The 22,675-nt window shown below is 67.1% G+C and overlaps 13 non-coding genes across 13 annotated transcripts; 5 read left to right on the top strand and 8 right to left on the bottom strand.

The window, feature by feature from the left end:
* Positions 1–41: 41 nt before the first annotated feature.
* On the top strand, positions 42–112 carry TRNAG-GCC (transfer RNA glycine (anticodon GCC)). Its single transcript has one exon. It is a non-coding gene; the product is annotated as a tRNA-Gly (tRNA).
* Positions 113–5,142: 5,030 nt separating this feature from the next.
* TRNAE-CUC (transfer RNA glutamic acid (anticodon CUC)) lies at positions 5,143–5,214 on the bottom strand. Its single transcript has one exon. It is a non-coding gene; the product is annotated as a tRNA-Glu (tRNA).
* A 278-nt stretch (positions 5,215–5,492) lies between these two features.
* Positions 5,493–5,564, bottom strand: TRNAG-UCC (transfer RNA glycine (anticodon UCC)). The gene has a single exon. It is a non-coding gene; the product is annotated as a tRNA-Gly (tRNA).
* Positions 5,565–6,305: 741 nt separating this feature from the next.
* On the bottom strand, positions 6,306–6,377 carry TRNAD-GUC (transfer RNA aspartic acid (anticodon GUC)). Its single transcript has one exon. It is a non-coding gene; the product is annotated as a tRNA-Asp (tRNA).
* A 555-nt stretch (positions 6,378–6,932) lies between these two features.
* TRNAL-CAG (transfer RNA leucine (anticodon CAG)) lies at positions 6,933–7,015 on the top strand. The gene has a single exon. It is a non-coding gene; the product is annotated as a tRNA-Leu (tRNA).
* Positions 7,016–8,508: 1,493 nt separating this feature from the next.
* Positions 8,509–8,579, top strand: TRNAG-GCC (transfer RNA glycine (anticodon GCC)). Its single transcript has one exon. It is a non-coding gene; the product is annotated as a tRNA-Gly (tRNA).
* Positions 8,580–13,606: 5,027 nt separating this feature from the next.
* On the bottom strand, positions 13,607–13,678 carry TRNAE-CUC (transfer RNA glutamic acid (anticodon CUC)). Its single transcript has one exon. It is a non-coding gene; the product is annotated as a tRNA-Glu (tRNA).
* A 278-nt stretch (positions 13,679–13,956) lies between these two features.
* Positions 13,957–14,028, bottom strand: TRNAG-UCC (transfer RNA glycine (anticodon UCC)). The gene has a single exon. It is a non-coding gene; the product is annotated as a tRNA-Gly (tRNA).
* Positions 14,029–14,769: 741 nt separating this feature from the next.
* Positions 14,770–14,841, bottom strand: TRNAD-GUC (transfer RNA aspartic acid (anticodon GUC)). The gene has a single exon. It is a non-coding gene; the product is annotated as a tRNA-Asp (tRNA).
* A 555-nt stretch (positions 14,842–15,396) lies between these two features.
* Positions 15,397–15,479, top strand: TRNAL-CAG (transfer RNA leucine (anticodon CAG)). The gene has a single exon. It is a non-coding gene; the product is annotated as a tRNA-Leu (tRNA).
* Positions 15,480–16,972: 1,493 nt separating this feature from the next.
* On the top strand, positions 16,973–17,043 carry TRNAG-GCC (transfer RNA glycine (anticodon GCC)). The gene has a single exon. It is a non-coding gene; the product is annotated as a tRNA-Gly (tRNA).
* A 5,027-nt stretch (positions 17,044–22,070) lies between these two features.
* Positions 22,071–22,142, bottom strand: TRNAE-CUC (transfer RNA glutamic acid (anticodon CUC)). Its single transcript has one exon. It is a non-coding gene; the product is annotated as a tRNA-Glu (tRNA).
* A 278-nt stretch (positions 22,143–22,420) lies between these two features.
* TRNAG-UCC (transfer RNA glycine (anticodon UCC)) lies at positions 22,421–22,492 on the bottom strand. The gene has a single exon. It is a non-coding gene; the product is annotated as a tRNA-Gly (tRNA).
* Positions 22,493–22,675: the final 183 nt, after the last annotated feature.

The following is a 22,675-nucleotide window of genomic DNA, read 5'->3' as shown; positions in this document are numbered from 1 at the left end:
CAGCGCCTGAGGGGCAGCGACGGGCGGCGCTGGCCACCGGTGCATGGGTGGTTCAGTGGTAGAATTCTCGCCTGCCACGCGGGAGGCCCGGGTTCGATTCCCGGCCCATGCAGCCCCAGCGTCCCCTTTTGGTCCCACGGTGCGGCCCCAGAGCCCAACTAGGTCTGCCCGCTGAAACGCGCTCGAGGCAGCGCTCCTGCAAACGCTGGCTGGCTACCTGCCGCCCGCTGCCTCTCCCACACAGACGCCCAGGACCCCTCCCCACCTCACCCACAAAAGGCCCTGCTGCCAAGCCTTCGTGGCCCCAAACCCTGCGGGCTCAGCCGCCCGTGCGTCCAGGCACCTTTCTTGTGTTTGCTCGCGTCCTCACCCGGACCCAGCCGAGGGCTCGGGGACTGCACTGGCAGGAATACCCCACCGCTGGCAGCCGCCCGCACCACACTTCATCTTTCACAACGTCCGTCTCCAAGCTCCCTGCCTCACTCTCCCCACACTCCGAGAGAAATCAATCACACTACGTTTGCACAGCCAGGAGCAAGGGAGCTGCCACATCTGGCAAGCATACCTCCCTTTTGCCTGCAGGGTCCCTGGACCACGTCTTGCAGGACGAGTTCCAAAGAAGTCCACCAGCTGCCGGCCCTCGCCCTCGGGCCTGGCCTCGGCAGAAACAGGTTTCCAACAGCAACGCCCTCACCGCCTCAAACACCACCCCTTCCCCCTGAAACCCTCTTGCGCGCCTCACCTCAGCATCAGCCCTGCCCCAAGAGCACCCCCACCTCAGCCTGCAGCCTCACCGTCCCCCTACTCCCCCACATGCACCCATCCCACCCCCAGCTCCCCGCCTCCCCCATCTCCACACACCCCGCCCCCCACGCCCCGTTCCTCCCTGAGCCGTTCCAAATCCCACTCTTGCCAAGGAACCTGCCTTTGCATCTGTCCCACTGGCCTGCCTCCCCCCACCCCCCGCTTCAAGCCACGGCCTGCTCCTTTTTCTGCTTCTTCGAACACAAGTAGAACGGATTCACATTCCTGGGTGAGTCTCAGGTGCCCGGCAAAGTGATTCAGTCCCCTGTTCTTTGCCAGGTGGTCTTCCAGTGTAGGTGAAGGCGAGATACAGATACACTTCTCCTGCTACAGAGGAAAGCTCTGTTGCTCTTCTACTGTAAGCACAGTCTTTCCTATCTCTTGATCCGACTTCAACTTCGTCCCTCCCTGCCTTTCCCCTTGGGTAGCCCTATGTACGTTTTCGGGGTCTCCAGGTCGCTTTCCCCTTTGCGCATAGATTCGTCTGTATTCGTCGTTAAGAGTCCACAGAGCTTTCTCCCGATCCAAGCGACTCACTTCACTGAGCGGACCCTTCTGTGGGTCCGTCTGACCTTGCGGCCCATGGCGATGGCGGCTCCTTCTTGAGGGCTGCGTCATATTCCACGGTACAGATATCCCTCACCTTCTTGTGCCGGCCACGTGCCGACGGGCACTTGGGCGTTTCCCGCGGGTCTCGGCTCCGGCACAGAGGGCTGCGGTGACCCTGGGGGATGCCTGCATCTCTCCCCATTAGGGGTATTTGTCGTCTTTTCCCGACGCGTGCCCAGGGTTGGCTTTCCTGGATCATAATGGAAGCTCTTCTTTTTCCTATTGCTGGACTGATCCTCGACTGACTGACTTCGACGGAGTAGCACTTGTCCTGGAAGCGTAGTTGATCTACAACCTGGTGTGCGTTTCCGCTGTACAGCGTTGGGGTTCAGTCCTGTCTGTGGGTGGGTGGGAGGGGGGGCTCATGTGTTCAGCTCGTTTCCATTGCGGGTGATGACAGCATATGGGATCTCATTCCCTGCGGTATCCCGCGTGTCCTTGTTCCTCCTCCCCTTCCTACGCAGTACTGGTACGGTTGATCCGTTGAGCCCGGCTCCTCATTCATCCCTCGGTCCCTGACTGCGCCCTTGGGAAGCCCCAAGCGGCTTTCCTGTGTCTGAGAGTCTGTGGCTGGTTGGCCCAGGGATTCATTTGTACAACACTTTAGAGTCCACCCATCCGTGACCTTGTCTGTTTGACTTCCCTCACCAAGGGTAATATTCTGCAGCTCCAGCCGCCGTTGCTGCCAGTGACACTATCTGCCTCTTGTGGACGGCTCGGTGACATCCCATTCTCTCCCTTTCTCTGATACTGCATCTTGGTGGCTGAGCCTTTGGGGATGGGCACTAGGGTTTTCTCCACGTCTCGGCTATGGCAAACGGTGCTGCTGTGACTGTGGGGGTTGCATGTGTCTTTCCGAATGAAGAGCTGCGCCTTTCGTGGATATGTACCCAGGGTGGGGTTGGCATAGCTCACCTGTTTTCCGCTGACTTCATTGCCTGCTGAGTTAGTTTTCTTTTGAAAGCTTACTCCGACGTCGTAGTCACGGTTGTTGCGGAAGTACAGTGGATTCCCAATATTGTGCTGGTTTCCGGTGGACCGCAGTGTGATCCTGTTTTGCTTGTGCAGATCTCGAGTGTCATATATGGTTTCAGATTCTCTTCCACTTGAGGTTACTCCAGGGCACTGACGCTGATTCCCTGTGTTGAACTGGATAACCTTGGCGCTTCTCCCTTTAGACAGGGTCCTGCGTATCTGTGCGTTGCAGCTCCCCAGTCATCCCTCCAGCGCTGCCTTTCCGCTTGCGTTACCCTAAGGTGGGTTTCTGCGTGAGTCGGTTTCTCCTGGCAAATAGCTTCGTTTTGTATTATTTTCCATGCTCCACATGCCTCGGTCCAACGCGGTCTGACATTCTCCGCCGAGTGTAAGAGTCTCCAGCTGCATCATTGCTTGTGACAACTGGCAATTCTTGACGTGTTTCTGGTGCCTGAGTGATGGCGCCATGCTGCATCGATGCCACCCCTTCTTGGGCCCGCCGTGTGTGGCTGGGCGCTGGGGTTTGCTCCGTGTACGGGCCCTGGCAGGCGGTGCTGCCGAGGCGGTGGCGGTGTCCGGACCCTCAGACCTCCCCGAGGTTTGCCCTCTGCGGGCGTGTACCCTGGAGGGCTGACTGTGCCCGGTCACATGGGAGCTCTCCTTGGCCCTCATGAAATCACAGCCACCTGCGCTGCCAGCCACCCCCGCCCCATCCCACCCTGAGGCCCCAGCAGTGTCACCCCCGACACTGGACACTCCCTCCCGATGGGTGGTGACTTTGGTCTCTGGGGCGGTACGGTGGGCCCACCCATCTCGGACCGGGTCTGGCCCCCAGCTGGCGCTGGCGCTCCGTTTCTGTCCTTCGCTTGCCTGCGTCCTAGCCTCCGCCCAGAGCCACAGCCCGCCGCCGAGCCTGAGCAGCCTGTGGCACCGAGCACCAGTGTGGCTCGCCCCCGCTCACCCGCCACCCGACCCAAATGGAGTGCTCACCCGCCATCTTCCTCACGCCACAGCCCCGTCACTGTCACGGCCTGCCCTCTGCCTTTCCCGCCAGACTCCAGGCTCGGCCCCACCTCCCCACCCAACATCCCCCTGGAGCTCGGGCTATCCCTCACACGTCCTGCCCTGGCCTGCCCTGCCCTGGCGTTCACCAGTGCGGGCCTCCCTCTGGCTCCGCAGCCCCAGCCCAACCCCCACGCCCACCCCTACCTACCGCAGATCCGTCCCAGCCTCTCACATGTGCCTGGCACGGCTTCGCCGCCGCGCCCATGCTTCTGTAGAGGCCCTGCTCGAGTGGCCTGCCGATCTTTCGGCCAGGTCCCCGAGAGCCCCACGCCGCCCCTTCCCGCCGGCCGTCCATGCAGACGCCCCGACCAAGCACCCCGGGGCCTGCCTCCCAGCTCCCTGCTCGCCGCCGCGCCCTCTGCTCGCGATCGCCCTGCCCGGGTCCCTGATCCACGTGGGGCGCCCACCAGCCATGGCCCCAAGCACCTTCCTCCGATACTCTCCCCCATGCACTCTGACGCCCACAGCCCCGGCAGGGGCCTCGAGGAAACCTCCTTTGGCGACGGCAAGCACACGTCGGGCCACGGGGGCTCCTTTCCCACAGGGCACTCGCCTTTGTGCCATCGCACCCGAGTGTGCCGCCCTCGCCGCACGTTGGTGCCTTTCGTCTGCCGTCCACTTCCCCTCCGAAGGACACAGTCCTTGAACAGACGTGAAACCCTTTGGGGATAGACCAGCCGAGACGGGGCCAAGAGGAGACTGTGCTGGAGGATCACCCTCGCGCAGAGTTCCTAGGGGAAGACGGTGACAGGGTGGGGAGAGGGATGGAGTGGATCCTGGATAGACAGTTTGGAGGGCGCTCTGTGTGTGTGTGTGTGTGTGTGTGTGTGTGCACCCGAGTGCCCACCTTTGGTTACGAGTGGGGGAGGGAGGCCTGGGTAAATCTTGCCTCAGTCCAGTAGGATTGAGAGCTGTGGTCAGGCAAGGGAAACAGCACGATGGTCGGGTTGTCCTCCCTGGCAGGCATCGCTGCCCCCGGGCGACTGAACTGCTACCCATGCCTCCCGGGCACCGTGGTCCGCCTCCCAGAGCCCACTCAAGACCAGAACCCTCTTGGAGTCGCCAGCGGCACACGGGAGTCACAGCCAGCCCGGGACCTGGCGCGCACTGGCCAAGCCGCCCAGAGAGGTGGCTGGCATGAGAGACACGACAAGGCAGGCGGTCCGTGGCCACGGCCCCCACTCCCAGAGGCAGATCCCCCTCGCTCACCTTCGGCTGTGGCCACCGCCCCTGCCGCTGCTGGCCCCCAGCTGGCGACCGCCACAGCCCACGCCCCTACCCCCAGCCCTACCCCCACCCTACCGCCGCCGGCCCTATCCAAGCCCACCTCCTCACCACCACCCACAGCAGGAGAACCAGCACAAGCCCAGGAGCATCACCGCCACCACCAGGGGCAGCAGCCGCAGCCCCTCAGGAGGGAGGGAGGCGGGGGGTGGGGTTGGGGGGGGGGGGGGGGCTGGTGGATGGGAGGCCTCAGGCGCGTCGTGGTGGAAGCGGCGCGAGGTTGCCACTGCGGCCAAAACCTTTGCCCCGCGGGACGGCGGAGGTGGCCTGAATCGTGCTGGGGCTGGACGGGCAGGGTCCCGGGGGCCTCTGGCGCAGCGCTGAGCAAGCGTAGGCTAAGAAAAGGGTGGCAGGGTGTCCAGCGAGGACGTGGGCAGGTGGCAGGCGGAGAGGAAGAAGAAAGGCTTCCCTGACCGGGAATCGAACCCGGGCCGCGGCGATGAGAGCGCCGAATCCTAACCACGAGACCACCAGGGAGCGTCGGGGTTCAGCCCTCGCCTGCTCCTGGTGAGCCCCGCGCCTCCATGCCACCTGCCCGTGCCACCTTGCTGCCCACACCCGGCCTTTGCAAGTGCAGCCGCCTGCCCTGCCGTGCCGTCTTGCTTTCAGCACCCTCAAAACACCGCGCGCGCCGCCGGCTTCTCGCACACACGCCAAAAGCCGCCGGCCAGCGGGCTGGCTCCCTGCTCCCACCTCTCTGTCCCCCGAACGCCCCTGCCGGGAGAGCGCTGGAACTCAGCAAAAGGTCGGCCCGCTGCGTTGGCCGGGAATCGAACCCGGGTCAACTGCTTGGAAGGCAGCTATGCTCACCACTATACCACCAACGCTCCACAGCCCGGGCGGCCGCCAGACGCCGGCCCCGGGCTCGCCCCAGCATACTCTCGCCGCCGCCTCCGCATCCCTGCCCCGACGCCCCGTCAGCCGGAGGCTTGCGCCGCCGCCGCCGGCGCTCCCAGCAGCCACGCGGCGCCCCGAGCGCGCCAGCGCCACGCCGTCGCCGGGAATCCACCGGCCCCACCGCCCCAGGGCGGCGCCCCCGCGGCCTTGCGGCCCTCCGGCCCTTCGCTCCCCGCCGCGGCCCGCCAACGCCTCCCCGCCCTCACCCCCGGCGGGCAACGCGGGGCGCGCAGCTTCCAGCACCCAGCTGGCCAAAGCGCTACTCCACCGGGCGCTGGGCGAGGCCACTTCCCACGACGACAAGGGGACACGGGACCCACCTGCCTGCACGCGGCGGGGCCGTCGCGAGCCTACGAGCCCACTCAGGCAGCCACTGGGGGTCGGCGCGTGGGCGGGCGGCCGGCCGGCCGCCAGATCCGGCTATGGTCGGGCAAGGCCGTGGGGTCGCCAAGGAGGCCCTCGCTCCGCCGTGGCGACCGTGCGCCCGCCGACGACAAAGGGCTCAGGCTGGAGCGCTGCACGGGCAGAGGGGGTCGCCGGGAGCTAGGCCGGGCACCGCCGTCGGCGGCGCCCTGGCGCCTCGCCCAAAGACGTCGGGAGGAGGCGAAGGGCCCTCCGGGGCCTGGCGGCAGGACAGAGAGCGACCGCGGCCACCAAAAAGGGTGTGTTGCCTCCCCGTCGGGGAATCGAACCCCGGTCTCCCGCGTGACAGGCGGGGATACTCACCACTATACTAACGAGGACGGCGGCGACCGTCCTGCCGCCCGGCCGCCCTCGGGCTCTCGGGCTGCCTGCCCACGCCTCCCCTTGCCCAGCACGGGCCGCCGGCCACCACGGGTCCCGACCCAACCGCGCACCAGACCAACCGCCTCGGTCACAGCGGCAGCCCGCCACCCCGACAGGGACCCGGACCCCCGGGGCACTGGACCCTCCCCAGCGCGCCGCCTCTTGCCTCCAACGCGGGCGTTCCGCCGGGAGAAGGGGGCGCGAGAAGGCAAGCGGGGCTGCGACGACACGGTGGGCGCGCGCCGGCCGGCGTCGGGCCAGGACAGGCGCGGGTGGGGAGGGGCCGGCCCGCCCAGGGCCCTCTGGGTCCGCGGCGCGAGCGGCGGCGGAGCCCGGCGCCTCGGCCGGCCGCCGCGCGCCGGCTCCGTCGACCCCCACTCCGGACGCCCGCCCGCCTGCCTGCCTGCCTGCCTGCCTGGCGTGGCGCCGCCCGCGGCCCGCCAAGGGCGCCGGTGCTCGCGCCGCGTCGGGTCCCAGCCAGGCGAGCGGCCACGCGCCCAGCCAGGCCCGCCGTCAGGATGGCCGAGCGGTCTAAGGCGCTGCGTTCAGGTCGCAGTCTCCCCTGGAGGCGTGGGTTCGAATCCCACTCCTGACAAGCCAGCCTTTTGGCCCGCCGGACAAACGCACCCGTCCTCCGCGCGCCACTGCCTTTCTCCACACACGCCCTCCCGCCGCCACCTGCACCCCCACAGAAGGCACCTTCAGTCCTTCTCAGCGCATCTTTCCTCGCCAGCTGGCTGCAGCTGCAGCTGCTGCTTTTCCTGCCTCCCTGCCTCCCCCTGGCCCACACTCGCCCACCCTCCCACTTCCACTCCCACAGCCCCGCCGCGCCCCGCCCCCGGCCGCGCCGAAGCACGCAGCCCCGCGGCGGGTGGCAAGCCCTCCTCCCTTCGCCGGCGCTCCGACTTCTGCCCGGGGAACGGCCTACTCGCCCTCGCAGCCTTGCTTCCACGGCTGCCCCCGCCAGCTCTCCCGCCAGGCCGGCACCCCGTCCTCCGCGCCCGCCCCGCCGGCCCGCCTGCGCTCCCCAGCCACAGCGAGGCGGCCGAGCCCCCGCCTTGCCCGCCAAGGGGCTGCCGCGTGCCCTCGACCCTTCTCCGCCGTGCGTTCTTGGCCGGGCCGCAACCTGCCTGCCGCCCGCCCTGGACGCGTGCCATCCAGCCTTCCTGCTGGCCAGCGCACACCGGCCTTCCTTGCACGAGTCCGTCCCGGGAAGGGTGCTCCGCTGGGGAGGGAGCGGAAGCCCTGCGTGCCCGTCCAGCCCACCCCCCGGCGCCCGGCCCGCGCCCCCGACCTCGGCGCCACGGCGCCCGTTCCCGTGGGAAGCCGCTGCCCCGGCCGGAGCCAAGCCCGCCCTGGCGCGCTCCCTGCCTCTCAGCCCGCAGTCCCCGAGCCAGGAGCCGCGCTGCCAAAGGGCCCCTGCTCACCACCACCACCCCGTCAGAGCCGGACCCCGGGAGCGCGGTCGGCCAGAGCGCAGGAGCCAGGCTCACACGCCTTTGGGTCCCTGGGCCTGAGCGCGGGTCTAAGGATGGGATGGCGGGGGGAGGGCGGGTAGGGGGCGGTGGCGGAGGCGCTCGGAGGCGTCGCCCTCCCGCGCTCGCGCTTCCCGCACAGACCGAGCCCGGCGTCCCTTCCCCCGCCCGCTCTCGCACGCCCCACCCCGGCACGGCCGGAAAGCCAGCCCGCCAGAGGGACTTTGGGTCGGGACCCGGCGGTCGCTGAGAGGCACGTCTGCGCGCGGCCGCAGCGACCACGCAGCGCCTGCACCTGACAGGGATCCCGGCGCCGGGCAGACGGCGTCGGCTCCCGGCGCCCTCACGCGACACCGACAGGGTCGCGGCGGCCGTGGTCGGCGCAGAAGGCGCGGGACGGGCCGCGTGGGCCCGCGTCCCGTCGCGCCGGGCTCCCTCCGAGAGCGGCGCGCCCCGGGGTCCTGCACGTGCCCGGATCCTGTCTTACAGGTCGCCCGCCCGTCGTCTCCCGCTGCAACGGGGCAGAGAGATGCCCACGGGCGAGCAGTGAGCAGCGGCGGGCGGGTGGCGGCCAGCGCCTGAGGGGCAGCGACGGGCGGCGCTGGCCACCGGTGCATGGGTGGTTCAGTGGTAGAATTCTCGCCTGCCACGCGGGAGGCCCGGGTTCGATTCCCGGCCCATGCAGCCCCAGCGTCCCCTTTTGGTCCCACGGTGCGGCCCCAGAGCCCAACTAGGTCTGCCCGCTGAAACGCGCTCGAGGCAGCGCTCCTGCAAACGCTGGCTGGCTACCTGCCGCCCGCTGCCTCTCCCACACAGACGCCCAGGACCCCTCCCCACCTCACCCACAAAAGGCCCTGCTGCCAAGCCTTCGTGGCCCCAAACCCTGCGGGCTCAGCCGCCCGTGCGTCCAGGCACCTTTCTTGTGTTTGCTCGTGTCCTCACCCGGACCCAGCCGAGGGCTCGGGGACTGCACTGGCAGGAATACCCCACCGCTGGCAGCCGCCCGCACCACACTTCATCTTTCACAACGTCCGTCTCCAAGCTCCCTGCCTCACTCTCCCCACACTCCGAGAGAAATCAATCACACTACGTTTGCACAGCCAGGAGCAAGGGAGCTGCCACATCTGGCAAGCATACCTCCCTTTTGCCTGCAGGGTCCCTGGACCACGTCTTGCAGGACGAGTTCCAAAGAAGTCCACCAGCTGCCGGCCCTCGCCCTCGGGCCTGGCCTCGGCAGAAACAGGTTTCCAACAGCAACGCCCTCACCGCCTCAAACACCACCCCTTCCCCCTGAAACCCTCTTGCGCGCCTCACCTCAGCATCAGCCCTGCCCCAAGAGCACCCCCACCTCAGCCTGCAGCCTCACCGTCCCCCTACTCCCCCACATGCACCCATCCCACCCCCAGCTCCCCGCCTCCCCCATCTCCACACACCCCGCCCCCCACGCCCCGTTCCTCCCTGAGCCGTTCCAAATCCCACTCTTGCCAAGGAACCTGCCTTTGCATCTGTCCCACTGGCCTGCCTCCCCCCACCCCCCGCTTCAAGCCACGGCCTGCTCCTTTTTCTGCTTCTTCGAACACAAGTAGAACGGATTCACATTCCTGGGTGAGTCTCAGGTGCCCGGCAAAGTGATTCAGTCCCCTGTTCTTTGCCAGGTGGTCTTCCAGTGTAGGTGAAGGCGAGATACAGATACACTTCTCCTGCTACAGAGGAAAGCTCTGTTGCTCTTCTACTGTAAGCACAGTCTTTCCTATCTCTTGATCCGACTTCAACTTCGTCCCTCCCTGCCTTTCCCCTTGGGTAGCCCTATGTACGTTTTCGGGGTCTCCAGGTCGCTTTCCCCTTTGCGCATAGATTCGTCTGTATTCGTCGTTAAGAGTCCACAGAGCTTTCTCCCGATCCAAGCGACTCACTTCACTGAGCGGACCCTTCTGTGGGTCCGTCTGACCTTGCGGCCCATGGCGATGGCGGCTCCTTCTTGAGGGCTGCGTCATATTCCACGGTACAGATATCCCTCACCTTCTTGTGCCGGCCACGTGCCGACGGGCACTTGGGCGTTTCCCGCGGGTCTCGGCTCCGGCACAGAGGGCTGCGGTGACCCTGGGGGATGCCTGCATCTCTCCCCATTAGGGGTATTTGTCGTCTTTTCCCGACGCGTGCCCAGGGTTGGCTTTCCTGGATCATAATGGAAGCTCTTCTTTTTCCTATTGCTGGACTGATCCTCGACTGACTGACTTCGACGGAGTAGCACTTGTCCTGGAAGCGTAGTTGATCTACAACCTGGTGTGCGTTTCCGCTGTACAGCGTTGGGGTTCAGTCCTGTCTGTGGGTGGGTGGGAGGGGGGGCTCATGTGTTCAGCTCGTTTCCATTGCGGGTGATGACAGCATATGGGATCTCATTCCCTGCGGTATCCCGCGTGTCCTTGTTCCTCCTCCCCTTCCTACGCAGTACTGGTACGGTTGATCCGTTGAGCCCGGCTCCTCATTCATCCCTCGGTCCCTGACTGCGCCCTTGGGAAGCCCCAAGCGGCTTTCCTGTGTCTGAGAGTCTGTGGCTGGTTGGCCCAGGGATTCATTTGTACAACACTTTAGAGTCCACCCATCCGTGACCTTGTCTGTTTGACTTCCCTCACCAAGGGTAATATTCTGCAGCTCCAGCCGCCGTTGCTGCCAGTGACACTATCTGCCTCTTGTGGACGGCTCGGTGACATCCCATTCTCTCCCTTTCTCTGATACTGCATCTTGGTGGCTGAGCCTTTGGGGATGGGCACTAGGGTTTTCTCCACGTCTCGGCTATGGCAAACGGTGCTGCTGTGACTGTGGGGGTTGCATGTGTCTTTCCGAATGAAGAGCTGCGCCTTTCGTGGATATGTACCCAGGGTGGGGTTGGCATAGCTCACCTGTTTTCCGCTGACTTCATTGCCTGCTGAGTTAGTTTTCTTTTGAAAGCTTACTCCGACGTCGTAGTCACGGTTGTTGCGGAAGTACAGTGGATTCCCAATATTGTGCTGGTTTCCGGTGGACCGCAGTGTGATCCTGTTTTGCTTGTGCAGATCTCGAGTGTCATATATGGTTTCAGATTCTCTTCCACTTGAGGTTACTCCAGGGCACTGACGCTGATTCCCTGTGTTGAACTGGATAACCTTGGCGCTTCTCCCTTTAGACAGGGTCCTGCGTATCTGTGCGTTGCAGCTCCCCAGTCATCCCTCCAGCGCTGCCTTTCCGCTTGCGTTACCCTAAGGTGGGTTTCTGCGTGAGTCGGTTTCTCCTGGCAAATAGCTTCGTTTTGTATTATTTTCCATGCTCCACATGCCTCGGTCCAACGCGGTCTGACATTCTCTGCCGAGTGTAAGAGTCTCCAGCTGCATCATTGCTTGTGACAACTGGCAATTCTTGACGTGTTTCTGGTGCCTGAGTGATGGCGCCATGCTGCATCGATGCCACCCCTTCTTGGGCCCGCCGTGTGTGGCTGGGCGCTGGGGTTTGCTCCGTGTACGGGCCCTGGCAGGCGGTGCTGCCGAGGCGGTGGCGGTGTCCGGACCCTCAGACCTCCCCGAGGTTTGCCCTCTGCGGGCGTGTACCCTGGAGGGCTGACTGTGCCCGGTCACATGGGAGCTCTCCTTGGCCCTCATGAAATCACAGCCACCTGCGCTGCCAGCCACCCCCGCCCCATCCCACCCTGAGGCCCCAGCAGTGTCACCCCCGACACTGGACACTCCCTCCCGATGGGTGGTGACTTTGGTCTCTGGGGCGGTACGGTGGGCCCACCCATCTCGGACCGGGTCTGGCCCCCAGCTGGCGCTGGCGCTCCGTTTCTGTCCTTCGCTTGCCTGCGTCCTAGCCTCCGCCCAGAGCCACAGCCCGCCGCCGAGCCTGAGCAGCCTGTGGCACCGAGCACCAGTGTGGCTCGCCCCCGCTCACCCGCCACCCGACCCAAATGGAGTGCTCACCCGCCATCTTCCTCACGCCACAGCCCCGTCACTGTCACGGCCTGCCCTCTGCCTTTCCCGCCAGACTCCAGGCTCGGCCCCACCTCCCCACCCAACATCCCCCTGGAGCTCGGGCTATCCCTCACACGTCCTGCCCTGGCCTGCCCTGCCCTGGCGTTCACCAGTGCGGGCCTCCCTCTGGCTCCGCAGCCCCAGCCCAACCCCCACGCCCACCCCTACCTACCGCAGATCCGTCCCAGCCTCTCACATGTGCCTGGCACGGCTTCGCCGCCGCGCCCATGCTTCTGTAGAGGCCCTGCTCGAGTGGCCTGCCGATCTTTCGGCCAGGTCCCCGAGAGCCCCACGCCGCCCCTTCCCGCCGGCCGTCCATGCAGACGCCCCGACCAAGCACCCCGGGGCCTGCCTCCCAGCTCCCTGCTCGCCGCCGCGCCCTCTGCTCGCGATCGCCCTGCCCGGGTCCCTGATCCACGTGGGGCGCCCACCAGCCATGGCCCCAAGCACCTTCCTCCGATACTCTCCCCCATGCACTCTGACGCCCACAGCCCCGGCAGGGGCCTCGAGGAAACCTCCTTTGGCGACGGCAAGCACACGTCGGGCCACGGGGGCTCCTTTCCCACAGGGCACTCGCCTTTGTGCCATCGCACCCGAGTGTGCCGCCCTCGCCGCACGTTGGTGCCTTTCGTCTGCCGTCCACTTCCCCTCCGAAGGACACAGTCCTTGAACAGACGTGAAACCCTTTGGGGATAGACCAGCCGAGACGGGGCCAAGAGGAGACTGTGCTGGAGGATCACCCTCGCGCAGAGTTCCTAGGGGAAGACGGTGACAGGGTGGGGAGAGGGATGGAGTGGATCCTGGATAGACAGTTTGGAGGGCGCTCTGTGTGTGTGTGTGTGTGTGTGTGTGTGTGCACCCGAGTGCCCACCTTTGGTTACGAGTGGGGGAGGGAGGCCTGGGTAAATCTTGCCTCAGTCCAGTAGGATTGAGAGCTGTGGTCAGGCAAGGGAAACAGCACGATGGTCGGGTTGTCCTCCCTGGCAGGCATCGCTGCCCCCGGGCGACTGAACTGCTACCCATGCCTCCCGGGCACCGTGGTCCGCCTCCCAGAGCCCACTCAAGACCAGAACCCTCTTGGAGTCGCCAGCGGCACACGGGAGTCACAGCCAGCCCGGGACCTGGCGCGCACTGGCCAAGCCGCCCAGAGAGGTGGCTGGCATGAGAGACACGACAAGGCAGGCGGTCCGTGGCCACGGCCCCCACTCCCAGAGGCAGATCCCCCTCGCTCACCTTCGGCTGTGGCCACCGCCCCTGCCGCTGCTGGCCCCCAGCTGGCGACCGCCACAGCCCACGCCCCTACCCCCAGCCCTACCCCCACCCTACCGCCGCCGGCCCTATCCAAGCCCACCTCCTCACCACCACCCACAGCAGGAGAACCAGCACAAGCCCAGGAGCATCACCGCCACCACCAGGGGCAGCAGCCGCAGCCCCTCAGGAGGGAGGGAGGCGGGGGGTGGGGTTGGGGGGGGGGGGGCTGGTGGATGGGAGGCCTCAGGCGCGTCGTGGTGGAAGCGGCGCGAGGTTGCCACTGCGGCCAAAACCTTTGCCCCGCGGGACGGCGGAGGTGGCCTGAATCGTGCTGGGGCTGGATGGGCAGGGTCCCGGGGGCCTCTGGCGCAGCGCTGAGCAAGCGTAGGCTAAGAAAAGGGTGGCAGGGTGTCCAGCGAGGACGTGGGCAGGTGGCAGGCGGAGAGGAAGAAGAAAGGCTTCCCTGACCGGGAATCGAACCCGGGCCGCGGCGATGAGAGCGCCGAATCCTAACCACTAGACCACCAGGGAGCGTCGGGGTTCAGCCCTCGCCTGCTCCTGGTGAGCCCCGCGCCTCCATGCCACCCGCCCGTGCCACCTTGCTGCCCACACCCGGCCTTTGCAAGTGCAGCCGCCTGCCCTGCCGTGCCGTCTTGCTTTCAGCACCCTCAAAACACCGCGCGCGCCGCCGGCTTCTCGCACACACGCCAAAAGCCGCCGGCCAGCGGGCTGGCTCCCTGCTCCCACCTCTCTGTCCCCCGAACGCCCCTGCCGGGAGAGCGCTGGAACTCAGCAAAAGGTCGGCCCGCTGCGTTGGCCGGGAATCGAACCCGGGTCAACTGCTTGGAAGGCAGCTATGCTCACCACTATACCACCAACGCTCCACAGCCCGGGCGGCCGCCAGACGCCGGCCCCGGGCTCGCCCCAGCATACTCTCGCCGCCGCCTCCGCATCCCTGCCCCGACGCCCCGTCAGCCGGAGGCTTGCGCCGCCGCCGCCGGCGCTCCCAGCAGCCACGCGGCGCCCCGAGCGCGCCAGCGCCACGCGGTCGCCGGGAATCCACCGGCCCCACCGCCCCAGGGCGGCGCCCCCGCGGCCTTGCGGCCCTCCGGCCCTTCGCTCCCCGCCGCGGCCCGCCAACGCCTCCCCGCCCTCACCCCCGGCGGGCAACGCGGGGCGCGCAGCTTCCAGCACCCAGCTGGCCAAAGCGCTACTCCACCGGGCGCTGGGCGAGGCCACTTCCCACGACGACAAGGGGACACGGGACCCACCTGCCTGCACGCGGCGGGGCCGTCGCGAGCCTACGAGCCCACTCAGGCAGCCACTGGGGGTCGGCGCGTGGGCGGGCGGCCGGCCGGCCGCCAGATCCGGCTATGGTCGGGCAAGGCCGTGGGGTCGCCAAGGAGGCCCTCGCTCCGCCGTGGCGACCGTGCGCCCGCCGACGACAAAGGGCTCAGGCTGGAGCGCTGCACGGGCAGAGGGGGTCGCCGGGAGCTAGGCCGGGCACCGCCGTCGGCGGCGCCCTGGCGCCTCGCCCAAAGACGTCGGGAGGAGGCGAAGGGCCCTCCGGGGCCTGGCGGCAGGACAGAGAGCGACCGCGGCCACCAAAAAGGGTGTGTTGCCTCCCCGTCGGGGAATCGAACCCCGGTCTCCCGCGTGACAGGCGGGGATACTCACCACTATACTAACGAGGACGGCGGCGACCGTCCTGCCGCCCGGCCGCCCTCGGGCTCTCGGGCTGCCTGCCCACGCCTCCCCTTGCCCAGCACGGGCCGCCGGCCACCACGGGTCCCGACCCAACCGCGCACCAGACCAACCGCCTCGGTCACAGCGGCAGCCCGCCACCCCGACAGGGACCCGGACCCCCGGGGCACTGGACCCTCCCCAGCGCGCCGCCTCTTGCCTCCAACGCGGGCGTTCCGCCGGGAGAAGGGGGCGCGAGAAGGCAAGCGGGGCTGCGACGACACGGTGGGCGCGCGCCGGCCAGCGTCGGGCCAGGACAGGCGCGGGTGGGGAGGGGCCGGCCCGCCCAGGGCCCTCTGGGTCCGCGGCGCGAGCGGCGGCGGAGCCAGGCGCCTCGGCCGGCCGCCGCGCGCCGGCTCCGTCGACCCCCACTCCGGACGCCCGCCCGCCTGCCTGCCTGCCTGCCTGCCTGGCGTGGCGCCGCCCGCGGCCCGCCAAGGGCGCCGGTGCTCGCGCCGCGTCGGGTCCCAGCCAGGCGAGCGGCCACGCGCCCAGCCAGGCCCGCCGTCAGGATGGCCGAGCGGTCTAAGGCGCTGCGTTCAGGTCGCAGTCTCCTCTGGAGGCGTGGGTTCGAATCCCACTCCTGACAAGCCAGCCTTTTGGCCCGCCGGACAAACGCACCCGTCCTCCGCGCGCCACTGCCTTTCTCCACACACGCCCTCCCGCCGCCACCTGCACCCCCACAGAAGGCACCTTCAGTCCTTCTCAGCGCATCTTTCCTCGCCAGCTGGCTGCAGCTGCAGCTGCTGCTTTTCCTGCCTCCCTGCCTCCCCCTGGCCCACACTCGCCCACCCTCCCACTTCCACTCCCACAGCCCCGCCGCGCCCCGCCCCCGGCCGCGCCGAAGCACGCAGCCCCGCGGCGGGTGGCAAGCCCTCCTCCCTTCGCCGGCGCTCCGACTTCTGCCCGGGGAACGGCCTACTCGCCCTCGCAGCCTTGCTTCCACGGCTGCCCCCGCCAGCTCTCCCGCCAGGCCGGCACCCCGTCCTCCGCGCCCGCCCCGCCGGCCCGCCTGCGCTCCCCAGCCACAGCGAGGCGGCCGAGCCCCCGCCTTGCCCGCCAAGGGGCTGCCGCGTGCCCTCGACCCTTCTCCGCCGTGCGTTCTTGGCCGGGCCGCAACCTGCCTGCCGCCCGCCCTGGACGCGTGCCATCCAGCCTTCCTGCTGGCCAGCGCACACCGGCCTTCCTTGCACGAGTCCGTCCCGGGAAGGGTGCTCCGCTGGGGAGGGAGCGGAAGCCCTGCGTGCCCGTCCAGCCCACCCCCCGGCGCCCGGCCCGCGCCCCCGACCTCGGCGCCACGGCGCCCGTTCCCGTGGGAAGCCGCTGCCCCGGCCGGAGCCAAGCCCGCCCTGGCGCGCTCCCTGCCTCTCAGCCCGCAGTCCCCGAGCCAGGAGCCGCGCTGCCAAAGGGCCCCTGCTCACCACCACCACCCCGTCAGAGCCGGACCCCGGGAGCGCGGTCGGCCAGAGCGCGGGAGCCAGGCTCACACGCCTTTGGGTCCCTGGGCCTGAGCGCGGGTCTAAGGATGGGATGGCGGGGGGAGGGCGGGTAGGGGGCGGTGGCGGAGGCGCTCGGAGGCGTCGCCCTCCCGCGCTCGCGCTTCCCGCACAGACCGAGCCCGGCGTCCCTTCCCCCGCCCGCTCTCGCACGCCCCACCCCGGCACGGCCGGAAAGCCAGCCCGCCAGAGGGACTTTGGGTCGGGACCCGGCGGTCGCTGAGAGGCACGTCTGCGCGCGGCCGCAGCGACCACGCAGCGCCTGCACCTGACAGGGATCCCGGCGCCGGGCAGACGGCGTCGGCTCCCGGCGCCCTCACGCGACACCGACAGGGTCGCGGCGGCCGTGGTCGGCGCAGAAGGCGCGGGACGGGCCGCGTGGGCCCGCGTCCCGTCGCGCCGGGCTCCCTCCGAGAGCGGCGCGCCCCGGGGTCCTGCACGTGCCCGGATCCTGTCTTACAGGTCGCCCGCCCGTCGTCTCCCGCTGCAACGGGGCAGAGAGATGCCCACGGGCGAGCAGTGAGCAGCGGCGGGCGGGTGGCGGCCAGCGCCTGAGGGGCAGCGACGGGCGGCGCTGGCCACCGGTGCATGGGTGGTTCAGTGGTAGAATTCTCGCCTGCCACGCGGGAGGCCCGGGTTCGATTCCCGGCCCATGCAGCCCCAGCGTCCCCTTTTGGTCCCACGGTGCGGCCCCAGAGCCCAACTAGGTCTGCCCGCTGAAACGCGCTCGAGGCAGCGCTCCTGCAAACGCTGGCTGGCTACCTGCCGCCCGCTGCCTCTCCCACACAGACGCCCAGGACCCCTCCCCACCTCACCCACAAAAGGCCCTGCTGCCAAGCCTTCGTGGCCCCAAACCCTGCGGGCTCAGCCGCCCGTGCGTCCAGGCACCTTTCTTGTGTTTGCTCGCGTCCTCACCCGGACCCAGCCGAGGGCTCGGGGACTGCACTGGCAGGAATACCCCACCGCTGGCAGCCGCCCGCACCACACTTCATCTTTCACAACGTCCGTCTCCAAGCTCCCTGCCTCACTCTCCCCACACTCCGAGAGAAATCAATCACACTACGTTTGCACAGCCAGGAGCAAGGGAGCTGCCACATCTGGCAAGCATACCTCCCTTTTGCCTGCAGGGTCCCTGGACCACGTCTTGCAGGACGAGTTCCAAAGAAGTCCACCAGCTGCCGGCCCTCGCCCTCGGGCCTGGCCTCGGCAGAAACAGGTTTCCAACAGCAACGCCCTCACCGCCTCAAACACCACCCCTTCCCCCTGAAACCCTCTTGCGCGCCTCACCTCAGCATCAGCCCTGCCCCAAGAGCACCCCCACCTCAGCCTGCAGCCTCACCGTCCCCCTACTCCCCCACATGCACCCATCCCACCCCCAGCTCCCCGCCTCCCCCATCTCCACACACCCCGCCCCCCACGCCCCGTTCCTCCCTGAGCCGTTCCAAATCCCACTCTTGCCAAGGAACCTGCCTTTGCATCTGTCCCACTGGCCTGCCTCCCCCCACCCCCCGCGTCAAGCCACGGCCTGCTCCTTTTTCTGCTTCTTCGAACACAAGTAGAACGGATTCACATTCCTGGGTGAGTCTCAGGTGCCCGGCAAAGTGATTCAGTCCCCTGTTCTTTGCCAGGTGGTCTTCCAGTGTAGGTGAAGGCGAGATACAGATACACTTCTCCTGCTACAGAGGAAAGCTCTGTTGCTCTTCTACTGTAAGCACAGTCTTTCCTATCTCTTGATCCGACTTCAACTTCGTCCCTCCCTGCCTTTCCCCTTGGGTAGCCCTATGTACGTTTTCGGGGTCTCCAGGTCGCTTTCCCCTTTGCGCATAGATTCGTCTGTATTCGTCGTTAAGAGTCCACAGAGCTTTCTCCCGATCCAAGCGACTCACTTCACTGAGCGGACCCTTCTGTGGGTCCGTCTGACCTTGCGGCCCATGGCGATGGCGGCTCCTTCTTGAGGGCTGCGTCATATTCCACGGTACAGATATCCCTCACCTTCTTGTGCCGGCCACGTGCCGACGGGCACTTGGGCGTTTCCCGCGGGTCTCGGCTCCGGCACAGAGGGCTGCGGTGACCCTGGGGGATGCCTGCATCTCTCCCCATTAGGGGTATTTGTCGTCTTTTCCCGACGCGTGCCCAGGGTTGGCTTTCCTGGATCATAATGGAAGCTCTTCTTTTTCCTATTGCTGGACTGATCCTCGACTGACTGACTTCGACGGAGTAGCACTTGTCCTGGAAGCGTAGTTGATCTACAACCTGGTGTGCGTTTCCGCTGTACAGCGTTGGGGTTCAGTCCTGTCTGTGGGTGGGTGGGAGGGGGGGCTCATGTGTTCAGCTCGTTTCCATTGCGGGTGATGACAGCATATGGGATCTCATTCCCTGCGGTATCCCGCGTGTCCTTGTTCCTCCTCCCCTTCCTACGCAGTACTGGTACGGTTGATCCGTTGAGCCCGGCTCCTCATTCATCCCTCGGTCCCTGACTGCGCCCTTGGGAAGCCCCAAGCGGCTTTCCTGTGTCTGAGAGTCTGTGGCTGGTTGGCCCAGGGATTCATTTGTACAACACTTTAGAGTCCACCCATCCGTGACCTTGTCTGTTTGACTTCCCTCACCAAGGGTAATATTCTGCAGCTCCAGCCGCCGTTGCTGCCAGTGACACTATCTGCCTCTTGTGGACGGCTCGGTGACATCCCATTCTCTCCCTTTCTCTGATACTGCATCTTGGTGGCTGAGCCTTTGGGGATGGGCACTAGGGTTTTCTCCACGTCTCGGCTATGGCAAACGGTGCTGCTGTGACTGTGGGGGTTGCATGTGTCTTTCCGAATGAAGAGCTGCGCCTTTCGTGGATATGTACCCAGGGTGGGGTTGGCATAGCTCACCTGTTTTCCGCTGACTTCATTGCCTGCTGAGTTAGTTTTCTTTTGAAAGCTTACTCCGACGTCGTAGTCACGGTTGTTGCGGAAGTACAGTGGATTCCCAATATTGTGCTGGTTTCCGGTGGACCGCAGTGTGATCCTGTTTTGCTTGTGCAGATCTCGAGTGTCATATATGGTTTCAGATTCTCTTCCACTTGAGGTTACTCCAGGGCACTGACGCTGATTCCCTGTGTTGAACTGGATAACCTTGGCGCTTCTCCCTTTAGACAGGGTCCTGCGTATCTGTGCGTTGCAGCTCCCCAGTCATCCCTCCAGCGCTGCCTTTCCGCTTGCGTTACCCTAAGGTGGGTTTCTGCGTGAGTCGGTTTCTCCTGGCAAATAGCTTCGTTTTGTATTATTTTCCATGCTCCACATGCCTCGGTCCAACGCGGTCTGACATTCTCTGCCGAGTGTAAGAGTCTCCAGCTGCATCATTGCTTGTGACAACTGGCAATTCTTGACGTGTTTCTGGTGCCTGAGTGATGGCGCCATGCTGCATCGATGCCACCCCTTCTTGGGCCCGCCGTGTGTGGCTGGGCGCTGGGGTTTGCTCCGTGTACGGGCCCTGGCAGGCGGTGCTGCCGAGGCGGTGGCGGTGTCCGGACCCTCAGACCTCCCCGAGGTTTGCCCTCTGCGGGCGTGTACCCTGGAGGGCTGACTGTGCCCGGTCACATGGGAGCTCTCCTTGGCCCTCATGAAATCACAGCCACCTGCGCTGCCAGCCACCCCCGCCCCATCCCACCCTGAGGCCCCAGCAGTGTCACCCCCGACACTGGACACTCCCTCCCGATGGGTGGTGACTTTGGTCTCTGGGGCGGTACGGTGGGCCCACCCATCTCGGACCGGGTCTGGCCCCCAGCTGGCGCTGGCGCTCCGTTTCTGTCCTTCGCTTGCCTGCGTCCTAGCCTCCGCCCAGAGCCACAGCCCGCCGCCGAGCCTGAGCAGCCTGTGGCACCGAGCACCAGTGTGGCTCGCCCCCGCTCACCCGCCACCCGACCCAAATGGAGTGCTCACCCGCCATCTTCCTCACGCCACAGCCCCGTCACTGTCACGGCCTGCCCTCTGCCTTTCCCGCCAGACTCCAGGCTCGGCCCCACCTCCCCACCCAACATCCCCCTGGAGCTCGGGCTATCCCTCACACGTCCTGCCCTGGCCTGCCCTGCCCTGGCGTTCACCAGTGCGGGCCTCCCTCTGGCTCCGCAGCCCCAGCCCAACCCCCACGCCCACCCCTACCTACCGCAGATCCGTCCCAGCCTCTCACATGTGCCTGGCACGGCTTCGCCGCCGCGCCCATGCTTCTGTAGAGGCCCTGCTCGAGTGGCCTGCCGATCTTTCGGCCAGGTCCCCGAGAGCCCCACGCCGCCCCTTCCCGCCGGCCGTCCATGCAGACGCCCCGACCAAGCACCCCGGGGCCTGCCTCCCAGCTCCCTGCTCGCCGCCGCACCCTCTGCTCGCGATCGCCCTGCCCGGGTCCCTGATCCACGTGGGGCGCCCACCAGCCATGGCCCCAAGCACCTTCCTCCGATACTCTCCCCCATGCACTCTGACGCCCACAGCCCCGGCAGGGGCCTCGAGGAAACCTCCTTTGGCGACGGCAAGCACACGTCGGGCCACGGGGGCTCCTTTCCCACAGGGCACTCGCCTTTGTGCCATCGCACCCGAGTGTGCCGCCCTCGCCGCACGTTGGTGCCTTTCGTCTGCCGTCCACTTCCCCTCCGAAGGACACAGTCCTTGAACAGACGTGAAACCCTTTGGGGATAGACCAGCCGAGACGGGGCCAAGAGGAGACTGTGCTGGAGGATCACCCTCGCGCAGAGTTCCTAGGGGAAGACGGTGACAGGGTGGGGAGAGGGATGGAGTGGATCCTGGATAGACAGTTTGGAGGGCGCTCTGTGTGTGTGTGTGTGTGTGTGTGTGTGTGCACCCGAGTGCCCACCTTTGGTTACGAGTGGGGGAGGGAGGCCTGGGTAAATCTTGCCTCAGTCCAGTAGGATTGAGAGCTGTGGTCAGGCAAGGGAAACAGCACGATGGTCGGGTTGTCCTCCCTGGCAGGCATCGCTGCCCCCGGGCGACTGAACTGCTACCCATGCCTCCCGGGCACCGTGGTCCGCCTCCCAGAGCCCACTCAAGACCAGAACCCTCTTGGAGTCGCCAGCGGCACACGGGAGTCACAGCCAGCCCGGGACCTGGCGCGCACTGGCCAAGCCGCCCAGAGAGGTGGCTGGCATGAGAGACACGACAAGGCAGGCGGTCCGTGGCCACGGCCCCCACTCCCAGAGGCAGATCCCCCTCGCTCACCTTCGGCTGTGGCCACCGCCCCTGCCGCTGCTGGCCCCCAGCTGGCGACCGCCACAGCCCACGCCCCTACCCCCAGCCCTACCCCCACCCTACCGCCGCCGGCCCTATCCAAGCCCACCTCCTCACCACCACCCACAGCAGGAGAACCAGCACAAGCCCAGGAGCATCACCGCCACCACCAGGGGCAGCAGCCGCAGCCCCTCAGGAGGGAGGGAGGCGGGGGGTGGGGTTGGGGGGGGGGGGGCTGGTGGATGGGAGGCCTCAGGCGCGTCGTGGTGGAAGCGGCGCGAGGTTGCCACTGCGGCCAAAACCTTTGCCCCGCGGGACGGCGGAGGTGGCCTGAATCGTGCTGGGGCTGGATGGGCAGGGTCCCGGGGGCCTCTGGCGCAGCGCTGAGCAAGCGTAGGCTAAGAAAAGGGTGGCAGGGTGTCCAGCGAGGACGTGGGCAGGTGGCAGGCGGAGAGGAAGAAGAAAGGCTTCCCTGACCGGGAATCGAACCCGGGCCGCGGCGATGAGAGCGCCGAATCCTAACCACTAGACCACCAGGGAGCGTCGGGGTTCAGCCCTCGCCTGCTCCTGGTGAGCCCCGCGCCTCCATGCCACCCGCCCGTGCCACCTTGCTGCCCACACCCGGCCTTTGCAAGTGCAGCCGCCTGCCCTGCCGTGCCGTCTTGCTTTCAGCACCCTCAAAACACCGCGCGCGCCGCCGGCTTCTCGCACACACGCCAAAAGCCGCCGGCCAGCGGGCTGGCTCCCTGCTCCCACCTCTCTGTCCCCCGAACGCCCCTGCCGGGAGAGCGCTGGAACTCAGCAAAAGGTCGGCCCGCTGCGTTGGCCGGGAATCGAACCCGGGTCAACTGCTTGGAAGGCAGCTATGCTCACCACTATACCACCAACGCTCCACAGCCCGGGCGGCCGCCAGACGCCGGCCCCGGGCTCGCCCCAGCATACTCTCGCCGCCGCCTCCGCATCCCTGCCCCGACGCCCCGTCAGCCGGAGGCTTGCGCCGCCGCCGCCGGCGCTCCCAGCAGCCACGCGGCGCCCCGAGCGCGCCAGCGCCAAGCGGTCGCCGGGAATCCACC

The sequence above is a fragment of the Ovis canadensis genome, chromosome 1 (assembly GCF_042477335.2).
Source record: "Ovis canadensis isolate MfBH-ARS-UI-01 breed Bighorn chromosome 1, ARS-UI_OviCan_v2, whole genome shotgun sequence".
Classification (NCBI taxonomy): Eukaryota; Metazoa; Chordata; class Mammalia; order Artiodactyla; family Bovidae; genus Ovis; species Ovis canadensis.
Note: the sequence above shows the minus strand (reverse complement) of the source record. Positions and strands in the feature narration are given on the sequence as shown.